Raw genomic sequence first — 15662 nt, forward strand, 5'->3', positions numbered from 1 at the left:
TGCAGTAATAGAAACCCTGACTAAGACAGGTATATTCTCTGGATAAATCCATTTGTCAATCACATTCATTATCTTTTTAAAAACACTTTTTCTGCCAAGCTTTCCTAAGATGGTATAAAATACTAATTGGGGAATTCATGTTATAAGAATAGAGAGTTTTTGCACAAGTCAGAAATTTTTAACTTAGTAATTTTTTTATCTAGCTCTTAAAACAGGTCAAGTATAATTCAGATTATATTTTGTAAGAACTAGGAATAAGGAACAAATTTCTAACAGAACTGAGTAAATCTGGGAGATGGAGAAGAGTCCCAGTTAGCTGTCAGGTGACAAACAGTTAGCCCTGAAAATTTACATAGAAATATTACATGGAATCAACAGGTCATATTTAGGATGTATGTGTGTGTATATACAAACATATATGCATACAATAATAATTGATTAAAAGAGAGGCCATGAATTTGAAAACAAGCTGAGAGATATATTAGAGGGTTTGAAGGGAGGAAAGGGAAGAGGAAAATGTTGTAATTAAATTACAATCTCAAACCAAACATGTGCACAGAAACTGGATAGTTAAAAAGCACTTTAGAAACTGTTCCTCTGGTGACATCCATCTCAATCTACGTCAGGGGCTCAGGACAAGGCTCTGCCTGTAAGAGCTTGCCAATAAGCTCAGCAGCTTGAGCCCCATCGCTAGATTCCACATGGTGACAGGAGAGGACTGACTCCGGCAGGTTGTCCTCTGACCTCCGTAGTGCATGAATACTGGATATCCACCACACGCCACTCCAACCCAGTATACAATAAATTCCAAATGCATAAATGAAGAGAGAGAAAATGCTAATAAGATCTGTGTTGAACAGAACTGCCTGAGTTTTCTAAAGAGAAATTTCAATGTAACTTTTAGATTTGTGTATTTACTTAAACCTAGCTTCTCCTTGCTTTTGATAATTAGATTAATTTATTTCTTTAATAAGAAATTCATAACTTGAAGATTTTTTTATTTAAATAAATGAAATTCATTCATCTCTGCACTCGCTCATGTGTTCTTATACTTGGTTTTTAGGAGAGCATCAGAGATGTCCACTTCTGATTCTGTAAGATAGATATTGCAGGCTGTGTGGTGTAGAAAATACCTATAGAAATTAAGACATTCAAGGTAAGTAGAAAGTGCAGCCTCATAAGTAAGTACTGTGCTCCCTCATTAGAGTTTAATTTGCCATTTTTTCCTCCCACATGTTCTCTCATTCAGAGTTATTGGTGTGTGACTGCTTACCTGTATACACAACTACAAATCCCAGCTGTATCTGAAATTTTTCAAATGAGCTATACAAACCAGAAAAGGCATATTAAAATTTACTTACTACATTGGTCCATTATCAATATATGACCTAAAAAATTGGCCACTATCCTTCATCTCCAGAAGGCTTGTAAAGTAAAATGAGGGACGGTAAAACCAAACTTTAGTTATCTTTATAAAATAGAAAGAGATATAAAAATTATTTTTCAATAGCAATATAAAACTTAGCTTTCATACAAAGTATACTTTTGTCACTATTTGAACCAGATACAACAGTTGATACAGCCTTTGAGGCAAGAGACTGTAAATACCTCCCTCTCCCTATACTACTCTATTTTCCAGATTCCATTAGAGTACCTAAAATCTGGTTTCTCTTGAATTTTTAATTAGCAATTAGTGGTTTTATTAGGTTTGGGAGGGTTTTGGTTTTGTTGTTCTTTGTTGTTGTGTTGCTGGTAGTGGTGTGTGTGTGTGTGTGTGTGTGTGTGTGTGTGTGTCTGTGTCTGTGTCTGTGTCTGTGTCTGTGTCTGTGTGTATATGTGTGTGTGAACTTGGGCTCTTGTATTTCCATACAAAAAGAAATTTTCTTTTAAAATGAGATTCAAAATATTTTATATTGATCATTCCAGTCATTTACATCTCAAATGATATCCTACTTCCCAGTTACCCCCTCCACCAACCCCCCCATCCCACATCTAACCTCCCCCCTCCCTTTTGCCTGTATGAGAGTGTTCCCCCACAAATGCCCATAAACATACAAGAAGCCTATAGGACTCCAAACAGATGGCACCAGAAAAGAAATTCCTCTTATCTTATAATAATTAAAACACCAAATGCACAGAACAAACAAAGAATATTGAAAGCAGTAAGGGAAAAAGGTTCTGTGTGTCCAACCTCCCCCCCCCCATACCTGATCATGTTCCTCTCTTCCCCTCCCTGTCTTCTTTCCCATTCAGGTCCCTCCCTCCCCCTTCCCCCATGATTACTTTCTTTTCCCTCACAAGTGGGATTGAGAAATCCTTACTTGGGCTCTTTGGCTTGTTAACCTTCTTGAATTCTGTGGATTGTATCCTGGGTGGTCTGTACTTTTTTGTTAATATCCACATGCTTTTGGGTGGGTCTGAGTTACCTCACTCAGAATGAAATTTTCAAGTTCCATCCATTTGCCTGCAAAACTCATGATATCCTCATTCTTTTGTTTTTATTAGATATTTTCTTCATTTACATTTCAAATGCTATCCCCTTTCCTAGTGTCCTCTCCGAAAGTCCCCTATATATCCCCTGCCCCGCCCTGCTCCCCAACCCACCCACTCCTGCTTCCTGGCCCTGGCATTCCCCTGTACTGAGTGGAGCATATGATCTTCGTAAGACCAAGGGCCTCTCCTTCCATTGATGGCTCTCTAGGCCATCCTCTACTACATATGCAGGTAGAGACACAAGCTCTGGGGATACTGGTTAGTTTATATTGTTGTTCCTCCTATAGGGGTGCAGACCCTTTCAGCTCCTTGGGTACTTTCTCTAGCTCCTTCATTGGGGGGGCCCTGTGTTCCATCTAATAGATGACTGTGAGTATCCACTTCTGTATTTGCCAGGCACTGGTATGGCCTCACGAGAAACAGCTTTATCAGGGTCCTATCAGCAAAATCTTTCTGGCATATGCAATAGTGCCTGGGTTTGGTGATTATATATGGGATTGATCTCCTGGTGGGGCAGTCTCTAGATGGTCTTTCCTTCCATCTTAGCTCTGAACTTTGTCTCTGTAACTCCTTCCATGGGTATTTTGTTCCCCATTCTAAGAAGGAACAAAGTGTCCACTCTTTGGTCTTCCTTCTTCTTGAATTTCATGTGTTTTGCAAATTGTNTCTTGGATATTCTGTTTCTGGGCTAATATCCACTTATCAGTGAGTACATATCATGTGTGTTCTTTTGTGATTGTGATTCCTCATTCAGGATTGATATTCTCATTCTTAATAGCTGAGTAGTATTCCATTGTGGAAATGAACCACATTTCCTGTATCCATTCTTACTGTCATTTTCTGGGTTTTTATTTCATTCCATAAAATTTTATATATTTATGTGATAATTTCTTCTATGTAACTGAAAATTAAAATTGCCTGGATTAAAATATCCTCTTGATAGTTCTTGTTTGTTTGTTTGGGGGGGGGGCTTTTTTAAATTAATTAATGAAATTTTTCATAGTCCATATAATTTTTACTTTTTTATTGGATTTTTTTAACTTACATTTCAAAGGTCATCCCCCTTTCCTGGTTTCCCTGATCCTGGAATTTTCCTATTCAGTCCTTGCTCCCCCTGCTTCTATGAGGGTGTTCCTCCACCCACAAACCTACCTTCCTGCCCTCGATTCCCCTCCACTGGGACATTTGTCAAACCTTCATAGGACCAAGGACCTCTCCTCCCATTGATGTATGACAAGGCCATCTTCTGCTACATAGACAGCAGGAGCCATGAGTACTCCTTTGTTGATGGCTTAGACCCTGGGAGCTCTGGGAGTGGGGGGTGGGGGCTGGTTGGTTGATATTGTTTTTCTTCCCATGGAATTGCAAAACTCTTTAACTCCTTCAGTCCTTTCTCTAGCTCCTCCATTGGGGACCCCATGCTCATTCCAGTGGTTGTCTACTAGCATCTGCTTCTGTATTTGTAAGGCTCAGGCAGGGCTCTCAGGAGATGGCCATATCAGGCTCCTTTCAGCATGTACTTCTTGGCATTCACAACAGTGTCTGGGTTTGGTAACTGTAAGTGTTGAATCCCCAGATGGGACAGTCTCTGGATGGCCTATACTTCAGTCTCTGCTCTACACTTTCTCTCCATATTTGCTCCTGTGAGCAATTTGTTCCCCATTCTACGAAGGACCAAATTACCCACACTTTGATCTTCTTGAGCTTCATGTAGTCTGTAAATTGTATCTTGTTTATTTGGAACTTTTGGGCTAATATCAACTTATTAGTGAGTACATACCATGTGTGTTCTTTTGCGATTGGTTTACCTCATTCAGGATGATATTTCTAGTTCTATCCATTTCCATATGAATTTCATGAATTCATCATTTTTAATAGCTGAGTAGTACTCCATTGTATAAATGTACCACATTTTCTATATCCATTCCTCTGTTGAAGGACATCTGTGTTGTTTCTAGCTTCTGGCTATTATAAATAAGACTGCTATGAACATAGTGAAACATGTGTCCTTGTTATATGTTGGAGCATCTTTTGGGTATATGCTCAGGATTAGTATAGCTGGGTCCTCCGTTAGTACTATGTCCAGTTATCTGAGGAATCACTAAACTGGTTTCCAGAGTGATTGCACCAGTTTGCAATCCCACCAGCAATGGATGAATGTTCCTCTTTCTCCACATCCTCGCCAGCATCTGCTATCACCTGAGTTTTTTATTTTAGCCATTCTGATTAGTGTGAGGTGGAATCTCAGGGTTGTTTTGATTTTCATTTCCCTGATGACTAAGAATGTTGAACATTTCTTTTGTACACTCCATATTTTATTTCCACCCCCATCCACCCTCTGACTGTTTCACATCCCACATCTCATCCCCACCCCTTTGTTTCCACATGGATGTCCCCACCCCCACCCCACCTGAACTCTAAACTCTCTGGGGCCTCCAGTCTCTTGAGTGTTAGGTGCATCATCTCTGAATGAACCCAAACCCCTAAGTCCTCTACTGTATGTGTGTTGGGAGGCCTCATATCAGCTGGTGTATTCTGGCTGGTTGGTGGTCCAGTATGTGAGAGGTCTCAGGGGTCCAGGTTAATTGAGACTGCAGGTCCTCTTACAGGATCTCCCTTCTCTTCAGCTTTCTTCAGCACCTCCCCCTCTCTGATTTAACAACAGAGGTCAGCTGCTTCTGTCAGGCCTTGGGACCTCCTCTTGACCTGAATCCCACTTTGGGCCTGTCACTGGATCTTCTTTTCCTCAGGTTCCTTTCCATTTCCATCTCTATAATCCTTTTAGACAGAAACAATTATGAGTCAGAGTTGTGACTGTAGCATGGCAACCCATCCCTCACTTGATGCCCTGTCTTCCTGCTGGAGGTGGGCTCTAAAACTTCCCTCTCCCTACTGTCAGGTGTTTCGTCTAAGGTCCCTCCTTTTGAGTCCTGAGAGTCTCTCACCTCCCAGGTCTCTGGTGCATTCTGGAGGGTCCCCACAACCTCCTATTTCCTGAAGTTGCATGTTTCCATTCTTTCTGCTGGCCCTCAGGGATTCAATCCTTTACCCTCACCCAACACCAGATTAGATTCTCCCCTCCCTCCCACTCCCTCCCCATCCACTTTCCCTTTCAGGTCCCTCCCTCCCTCCCCATTTTTCTGTATCCATTCTTCTATGGTGGGACATCTGGGTTGTTTCCAGCTTCTGGCTATCATAAACAAAGCTGCTATGAACATAGTGGATCACATGTACCTGTGAAATGGTGGGCATCTTTTGGGTATATGCCCAAAAGTGTTATCACTTTTTAACTATGTGGATAATTTCCTCCTCCCTGTGAATATTGTCCCTGATGTTGTGTATTTGATAAATCCTGCTCTGACAGTTCTGTGTCACCTTACTCTGTTGTTTTCTTTCATTTAGTTTTGAGCTGGGAACTTGCTCTCTGCTTAGACTCCTCTGCTTCTGCTTCTCTGGCTTCAGTCTCATAGTAGCTAAAACTGACTGCCATTTCTTCTTTACTTTGCATCCCCTTTGTAACACTTAAATTTTCTAATAGTTATATAATCTCCGTGTCTATTTTCTGCTCACACTAGGAGTCAAAAAATACTGAGGCAATGTTTGTGCCATATGATAAATATATCTTCTCAAAGAGTTTGTAGATGTGAAAATCACATTTAAAATAAATAAATAAATTTTAAAGCAAATATAAAGCAAAGTAAAGTTATTTTCAAACAGAAAGGGATATCATTTCACTAGGAAAAATGACATGTGCATGTACTGATAGATTCTAAAATCTCTAAAAATTCAGCTCAACATGAGGGTACGCTTTAAAAGTAATAACTTATGAATCCCTTCTGGGATAATTGGTATAAGTAATTTGTCTTTGTATGCTTTTCTTTATATCTTTGGAAGCATTTTAAGCTTTTTTATTTAAGTTCAACACTAAGGTTATTACTAGGTGTTTATTCATTTATTTTAAAGTATATTTGTGTGCCATCAAGTTGACCAGGGATTGTTTTATGAGTTATCATAAATACTAAATCCCTAGTGGTACATAATATTTTATTAGGGAAGACAAAGCAATAAGTATGTAAATAGTTACATAATTTTAAAAAGTAGATTGCTGGAGAGATATATCCATCAGTGTGGTGATTGCTAGTCAAGCATGAGATTACCTGAATGCAGCCCCTAGCACCCACATGATGGCATGATGGCATGTGCTGTTAATCTCAGCACTGGAGAGACAAAGACAGGAGAATCCCAAATGCTTACTCAACAGTGAACTTATTCTAATCTAGGAGACCATGGTTAGAGGCCTTGGGATTAGAAGGCACCATGCATGCTTCCAAAGGAATGAAGTAACTAGGAATACTGCCTAACCTGCTATGACATGTGTGAATGGCAGTGACCAGCAAAACCTGATAACCCTAAGAGTGCAGTGGTAGCATGTTTGCCTTAGCAATAAACAGCAGCTCTCTAATTTGACTAGAGTCCTCTTCAACAAGCTAGGGAAACCTAGCCAACTACCCAGGAATAATAAAGTCACTGATCTTGAAGGAGAATCTACAACTACCACTGCATTAAACCAGCATAATCCCTAACTAAATTCTGAATACTAGACCTTTTATGAACATATAGTATAGTTCTCCCCATATCAAGGAAAGTTTTCTTTGCCACAGACCATGAACATTACAGGAAGACATAATTAATCAAATTGCAGAGTTGTAGAGCCTAGTTCCAGTGGATATAGCTACAAAACATTCCCATTCCTAAAACTCAATGAACATTTTAGAATTGCAGAAGATAAGAGCAGAAAGATTTTAAGAGTCAGAGGATCAGGAAGTCTGTTAAGAGATTTTCCCTCCTCAGAAAGTCAGTAGCTACACCCAGAAAGCCTTCCCAGCATGACTGACTAAACATGAGCTGAGCAAGAACAATAGGCATGCCTAAGTGGGCAGAGGAAACCCAGAAGGTTTCAACCCTACAAAATGAACTGCAGGCAACTAAGGCATGCTGAGAATGGGAAAAATAGGGTTCCCCAGAGGAGACTACACCAACTGGTTAATCATACTAAATCCTCAGCTCTGAGAATAGAGATAAAAGTAGTAGTATACAGACTGGTCAGGTTGTTCTTAGGAAATACGCATACCACAGTTAATGAAAGTAACACAAACCATGAATTCAAAAGAGGGCACGGAGGCGTTGTAAGAGGATTTGGAGGAAGAAAGGGACTGAGTGTGTCTTCCGTAGAAAGGGTTTATTTGACTCTTCCACATTACTGTTCATCATCAGAGGAAGTCCGGACAGGAGCTCAAAACATTCCAAGAACCAGGGAGGCAGGAACTGATTTAGAGGTCATGGAGGAATGCTGCTTGGTAGCTTGCTTCTTATGGCTTGCTCAGCCTGCTTTTTTATAAAATCCAGGACCATGAGCCCTGGTGAGGCCACACCCACAATGCCCTGGGCCCTCCTGCATCCATCACTAAGAGAATGCTGGGCTTGTCTACTCACCTGTCTTTTCAAGGCATTTCCTCAATTGAGGCTTCCTCCTCTCTGATGACTTTAGCTTGAGTCAAGTTGACAAAAAATTAACCAGCACATATTATAATTTCAAAAAATGAAAGAATTGACGAAATGAGGTGTGGCTTCTGATAAGTAACATCCAAGTTTAGCCTCTGTCCTTTATACCCTCCCAAATACCCCCTCATTCTTTTCCAAATTCGTGACTTCTTTTTTCATTAATTGTTGTTATATGAGTATGTGCATTTGTGTGTATTTGTATGTTCCTAGATATAAAAGTACAACTTGTTCTGTCTATATAATGTTACTGATATTTTTTTTTTTAATGTTCTTTCTCCTCTGGGAAAGTCTATTTCTTATGGTTTGTCTGCCTCCTCTTCTACAATGTTCCTTAAGTTTTAGATGCCAGAGTTGTGTTGTAGATATTTGCATTGGGACAGGTTCTACAACTCTGCATTTTGAATGGTTATGCTTGTCTGTTTTGGTCTCTGTATGTTAAAAAGAGAGTTTACTTTGATGTGGGATGAGGTCTATATGTATCGGTTAATATAATAACAAGTACTCCAAATGTAGTTACGGGGTTATCCTGGTTTAGGAAGTGATGGTTGTAGATTCTCCTCCAAAATCCATGACTTCACTAGTTCTGGGTAATTAGCTAGGTTTCCATTATTAGGCATGATCTTTCTCCTGTTGAGTGAGACTTAAGTGCAGTTAGAGAGCTTTTGGTTGCCACCAAGACATGTGCACTGTTACTGCACCCTTGGGATTATTGAACCACACTGGTTGTTGTGGTTTGTAAGTGTCATAGCAAGGTAGGACTTTCTTTTGAGGTTTGCATTGTGGCTTCTGGTACCATGAACGTTAGTTCTTAAGGAATCTATCAGGTAAGCTCCAGTTCAGGGGCCTCTGGGCCCTGCATCTGAAGTGCATGCTGTCTTCAGAAATGAAGAGTTACCTTCCACCTCTGGGGCCAACCAAGAATAGCAATACCTTGTAATGTTTGAATGTCTCTTGGACAACCCTGACCAACAGCTCAAAAGAGAGTGCATATATTCCTGCTATTAGGGTTTTCCATTAGATGGTCTTTGACTCTTGCAAAGGAGAGATCATTGTCAGCCTAGATGGGAAATTTTTATTTAAAATATATGTGTTTGTCTACATATTATATATGTTTATTTTAAGGTAAAGTATATAAAATTTTAAACAGAAAAAGTGGGGAATGAAAATTGAGATGTGAAAGAACTGAGCAAACACCTGTGTGTGATATGAATAATTTTTAATAAATAATTAGTGGCAGAGTATGCATCTGATTGGGGTGCATGTGAGTGGCAGTGGCAGACAGGATAGAAGAGTCAGTAGGTAAGATGGTGAGTGAGAAGTTCCACAGCCAGACACTCCTAAATATCTTCATTTCACTCGGTACCTGAATTCTCTGTAGAAGGAGTATATGCAAACCCAGAAACAAGCAGACACCTGTGGGTTATAAATTATTACCTATGTTTCCTAAGGAATTTAAACCTTCAGTTCTCTACAGCTTTCATTCTTAAGTTTGTTGAACAATAGGACTGGAGACAAGGTTATGTTCCAGTCACAGTGAAGCATGTAAATAAATGAAATTATAATTTTTCAGTGTATCTACTATATCTGATATATTGTGGTCCCATGGATGAAGTTACTTCACGTCTATCTAGCCATTCTGAAGGCACAGAGGTTAGAAACAGAGGCTTTTTTTTTTTTATGTTAACTCATTTATAGCTAAAAGCTAACAAAGTACTCAGAGTACTTTATATCATGAATTTTAAGTGGAATCAGAGTCTAAATATCAACTGAAGAAATGTTTATTATGAATTGCTGCCTGGTATTGGCTTGTATTCACTACTATATAACAAATATATCAAAGCTCTTTTCTCAAATTTGAGACACTCTAAATCACAAAATAATCTGTCCCCAAGAGTTTAGAAGACAAGTGAACAAGATGTATAGAAGGAGCCATACAAGAGTGCATTTGTACTATTTCCTCTCTGGGGGAAGGAAGGGAAGCATTTTTCTTCTGCGTTAAAATGTGGCTTTAAAGACAAATTCATTACCAGTCATCTCTTAAGTGGAGCAAAGATCAGCTTTTCCTCTGAGTTTCCAGTGGGTAGTATTCCTAATCAATAGGTGTGAGACAGAACAGACTCATGTGTGACAAAGTGGATAGAGCGCCACCCTACACAAAAAGCTGTAAATTTCTCTCCGTCTTAAAATATGCCAAATATCTGAAGAGTGGGAAAGGCAAGTGTTGGCCATATCAGAAAGAAGGAAGATGTGAGGGTGTATGTGGTGTATACATGGGTGAATGTAGGTATTTGTAAAAATCTGCTTATTTTTACTTCCTATAATCTAAATATATTTTGTCATATATACATGTATGTATGTATGTATGTATCATATTTGAAAATACTCTGCCGTTCTTGGTGAACTTGTAGGAAATCAAATCCTTATCAGCAATGTGAAAGCAGTTGCATTATACATGCCTCCCACTTGGAAATCGGGCCTCTTTGCGGTCCCTGAGCTTCCTGAGGTCTGGAAGGGATCATCTCCATGGTTATCTTCTAGCAGAGGCACCTGAACATCCTGAAATGCCTGGAACCATCCACCCTGTCGTTCAACAGCGCAGAGATATCTCTGTTTAATCTTTAAACTTCACTATAAATTACTGTGTCTTTTTTTTCTCAGAATTTTACTTCGTACATTAACATCTTTTCTTAATTTTCTCTAGCCACTACTATAAATTGTATGTAATCCTAAAATTATGGGAAACAAATGAAATAAGATTTCAAATTACAATCTAAATATCTTCTTTGGCTTATTAATGATTGGCTTATTAATTATGTAGACAGAAATAGACTAAAATTAATGAAGAACAAGTGGTGGCTTCTTTTTTTTTCATTTATTTTTTAATTTATTCACTTTAAATCCCACTCACTACCCCCTCCCACCATCTTTCACCCATTACCATCCCCTTCTCTGAGTGGATGGGGGCCTTCCTGGATATCCCCCAACCCTGACACTTCAAGTCTCTTTGAGTTAGGTACGTCTTCTCCCACTGAGGCCAAACGAGGCAGCACAACTATTAACATACCCTATGTAAGACAGCTTTTTGGGGTAGTCCCCATTCCAGTTGTTCAGGACCCACATAAAGAACAAGCTACTATATATGTGTGGGGAGGCCTAGGTCCAGCCCCTGCATGTCCTTTGGTTGGTGGTTCAATCTCTGAGAGTCAAAAGGGTCCAGGTTAGTTGACTCTAATGGCCTTCCCGCGGAGTCCCTGTCCTCTTAAGGGCTGCAATCCTTCCTCCTGTTCCTCCATAAGAGTCCTCAAACTCGGTCCACTGTTTGGCTGTGGGGACATGCCTCGGTCTGAATAAGTTGGTGGGTCAGGCCTCTCAGAGGACAGCCATGTTAGACTCCTGTCTGCAAGCATGACAGATTATTATTATTCGTATCAGGGATTGGTGCTTGCCCATGGGATGGGTCTCAAGTTGGGCTAGTTATTGGTTGGCCATTCCCTCAGCCTCTGCTCTATCCCAATCCCTGCATTCCTTGTAGACATGGTTTTCGGTAGAAAACTTTGTGGATGAGATTGTGCCTATATCACTCCACCAGTGTACCTGTCTGGCCACAAGAGGCAGCTTCCCCAGGTTCCATATCACAATGAGTGAGTGACAGCTAAAGATACCCTTTTGATTCTTGGGTTCCTCCCCTATGTCAGGTCTGTTCATGGAGATGCCCCCTATCTACTCCCCTGTTGGTTACAGATTTCCATTCATTCTCATGGACATCTGGACATTTCCTTCCTGCACCTCCCCATACACAATCCTGAATTCCCGCACTCTCTTGACAATCTCCTCTCCTACCCAGATCACTCCCTCCATCTGTCTTCTATGAACATACCTTTTCCCCTTCCCCTCAGGATAATAATCTCAAGATCCATCCATTTGTCTGCAAAATTCATGATGTCTTTGTTTTTTATAGCTGAATCGTATTCTATTGTGCAGATGTACCACATTTTCTTTATCTATTTTTTAGTTGAGGGATATCTAGGTCGTTTCCAGTTTCTGGCTATTATGAATAAGGCTGCTATGAACATAGTTGAGCAAGTTTTTAACCTTTATTATTGTAATATTTTAAACAATACTTAATCACCTCTCCAGGACCAACAGTATATGAATTGTTTAATTTGTATGTTATATATATTTGATAGTTGAATATCAAATAATCTAACCAGTATAGTGTAATGGGAATCTAGCAAAACTGTTAAAATATAGATTCTTAAAACCAGACTTGAACACTTTCATATCCTAGCTCCACCATTAGATCCTTGTGAAAGTTGGTGCAATGTACTCTTTACTGTTTGTTTTCATTATCTACATAAATTTAAAAAAAAAAAAAAAACTATTTACTGTATACCCCAAATAAAGATTTCTTTTTGCTCAAGTGTTGGAGTGAACATTGAGGCTGTACTGGGCTGCCCTGGGATCCAGGTAGAGGTGGTGGTTGGTTGTTTGACTTAGTGTGAAACACTGAGTCATATCACCTGCTTGATACAGCTCCCAGTGACTCATTACTAGCTCACCGTCAGTGTCTGAAACTGAAATTATATAACTGTAACCAAACCCCTAAGATGCTTATTGTTTTTAATGTGAATCTTTGTACATACGAAATCATTGTCCACAGTTGGTAAATGTTCCCTTGTTTGCTTTCTAACAGCGCCACAGAAATATACAAGAAATCAAAGAGCACAGACTATTTCCTTCCATCAGTCCTCAGAACCCTGAAACGTTTCTAACTCCATCAAGCACAGAGCACAGAGGAAGGCCCGCCTTGGCAGATGGCCACAGAGGATGTCAACAATTTCTTGGAGGCAAGCAATGAAATATTTCTGGGATGAGTTCTCTGTCTTTTAACTCTATAAAATCAAATAGGGTTTTAGTAAATATTGGGTTCTTGTTAACATGTCTATCTCTCGTCTTTTCCCTTCCTTTTCTTCAGCATTGATGCATGGCAGAAGCTATGTTAGGGTGCTTATCCCCTTCCTACAGGATTACACAGGCTGAAGAGGGATTTAAATAACAAATTAACTACCCACATTTGAAAATGAGTCTTGAATTTATCTTAGACAAACATAGATGAAAATACTAAATATATTTTGAGGTTTAATTGTTGTCTATTCATTTTAGAGTTATTTGTACCATTTCTTAATTTAAATAACTTGAACGTTTTCCTCTTTGATTTTTGACAAGTATTCAAGAGTGTCTTGGAAAGCCATCACATTCTATCCCCTCCTCCACAGCACTGGGATCATCAGTCTGTAGCATCAAGATGATTCATATAGCGTCTAGGTTCTTTTCTGGCAGATGCTATTATTTTCAGATGAGTAAGAGCTGTATAGAAAACTACCATCTTAAAAATTGAAATCAGTGCTCACTTCAGCAGCACATATACTAAAATTAGAATGATACAGAGAAGATTAGCATGGCCCCTGTGCAAGGATGACACGCAAATTCGTGAAGCGTTCCATATTTTTTAAGAAAGAACAGAATCCCAACTCTAACAACAAAAATGACAGGAACCAAAAATTACCTTTCTTTGCTTTCTCTTAACATCAATGGACTCAATTCCCCAATAAAAAGACATAGACTAATAGACTGGCTACACAAACGGAACCCTACATTTTGCTGCTTATAGGAAACCCACCTCATGGACAAAGACAGACACTACCTCAGAGTAAAAGGCTGGAAAACAATTTTCCAAGCAAATGGTCCAAAGAAACAAGCTGGAGTAGCCATTCTAATATCAAATGAAATTGACTTCCAACCCAAATTTATCAAAAAAGAGAAGGAGGGACACTTCATACTCATCAAAGGTAAAATCTACCAAGATGAACTCTCAATTCTAAATATCTATGCTCCAAATGCAAGGGCAGCCACATTCATTAAAGGAACTTTAGTAAAGCTCAAAGTACACATTGCACCTCACACAATAATAGTGGGAGACTTCAACACCCCACTCTCACCAATGGACAGATCCTGGAAACAGAAACTAAACAGAGACACATGGACACTAACAGAAGTTATGAAACGAATGGATTTAACAAATATCTACAAAACATTTTATCCTAAAACAAAAGGATATACCTTCTTTTCAGCACCTCATGGAACCTCCTCCAAAATTGACCATATAATTGGTCACAAAACAGGCCTTGACAGATACAAAAATATTGAAATTGTACCATGCATCCTATCAGATCACCACGGACTGAGGCTGATCTTCANTAACAACATAAATAATAGAAATCCAACATTCACTTGGAAACTGAACAACACTCTACTCAATGATACCTTGATCAAGGAAGAAATAAAAAAATTAAAGAGTTTTTAGAGTTTAATGAAAATGAAGCCACAACATACCCAAACATAGAGGACACAATGAAAGCAGTCCTAAGAGGAAAATTCATAGCTCTGAGTGCTGCCAAAAGGAAACTAGAGAGAGAATACACTAGCAGTCTGACAGCACACAAGAGGACTAGATGGCAGGAAATGATCAAACTTAGGGCTGAAATCAACCAAGTGGAAACCAAAAGAAGTATTCAAAGAATCAACCAAACCAGGAGCTGGTTCTTTGAGAAAATCAACAAAATAGATAAACCCTTAGCCAGACTAAGTAGAGGGCACTGGGACAGTATCCTAATTAACAAAATCCGAAATGAAAAAGGAGACATAACAACAGATCCTGAGGAAATCCAAAACATCATCAGATCCTACTATAAAGGGCTATACTCAACGAAACTGGAAAACCTGGATAAAATGGACAACTTCCTAGATAGATACCAGGTACCAAAGTTAAATCAGAATCAGATTAACGATCTTAACAGTCCCATTGCCCCTAAGGAAATAAAAGTAGTCATTAATAGTCTCCCAAACAAAAAAAGCTCAGGAACAGATGGGTTTAGTGCAGAGTTCTATCAGACCTTCAAAGAAGACCTAATTCCAACTCTNTTCAAACTATTCCACAAAATAGAAACAGAAGGTACTCTACCCAATTCATTCTATGAAGCCACAATTACTCTGATACCTAAGCCACACAAATATCCAAAAAGAAAGAGAACTTCAGACCATTTTCCCTTATGAATATCGATGCAAAAATACTCAATAAAATCCTTGGAAAACAAATCCAAGAACACATCAAAATGATCATCCATCATGACCAAGTAGGCTTCATCCCAGGGATGCAGGGATGGTTTAATATCCAGAAATTTATCAACATAATCTACTATATAAACAAACTCAAGGACAAAAACCACATGAACATCTTGTTAGATGCTAAGAAAGCATTTGACAAAATCCAACACCCTTTCATGATAAAAGTCTTGGAAAGATCAGGAATTAAAGGCCCATACCTAAACAGAATAAAAGCAATCTACAGCAAACCAGTAGCCAACATCAAAGTAAATGGAGAGAAGCTGGAAGCAATCCCACTAAAATCAGGGACTGGACAAGGCTGCCCACTTTCTCCCTACCTATTCAATATTGTACTTGAAGTCCTAGCCAGAGCAATTTGACAACTAAAGGAGATCAAGGGGATACAGATTGGAAAGGAAGAAGTCAAAATATCACTATTTGCA

General features: G+C 39.2%; 1 protein-coding gene and 1 non-coding gene across 4 annotated transcripts in view; both read left to right on the top strand.

Moving 5' to 3' along the window:
- The window catches only part of Mbd5 (methyl-CpG binding domain protein 5), a 334829-nt gene that overhangs the window by 141030 nt on the left and 178137 nt on the right, over window positions 1–15662 (top strand). For all 3 annotated transcript variants that reach the window (XM_029536364.1, XM_021192375.2, XM_029536363.1), the window contains exons 4-5: window positions 1064–1156; window positions 12749–12902. The gene's annotated coding sequence lies outside the window, so the exon portion shown is untranslated. The remainder of the gene's footprint in view (window positions 1–1063; window positions 1157–12748; window positions 12903–15662) is intronic.
- LOC115063800 lies at window positions 13459–13565 on the top strand. The gene has a single exon (XR_003843659.1). It is a non-coding gene; the product is annotated as a U6 spliceosomal RNA (small nuclear RNA).

This window comes from Mus pahari, chromosome 3, assembly GCF_900095145.1.
Source record: "Mus pahari chromosome 3, PAHARI_EIJ_v1.1, whole genome shotgun sequence".
NCBI lineage: Eukaryota > Metazoa > Chordata > Mammalia > Rodentia > Muridae > Mus > Mus pahari.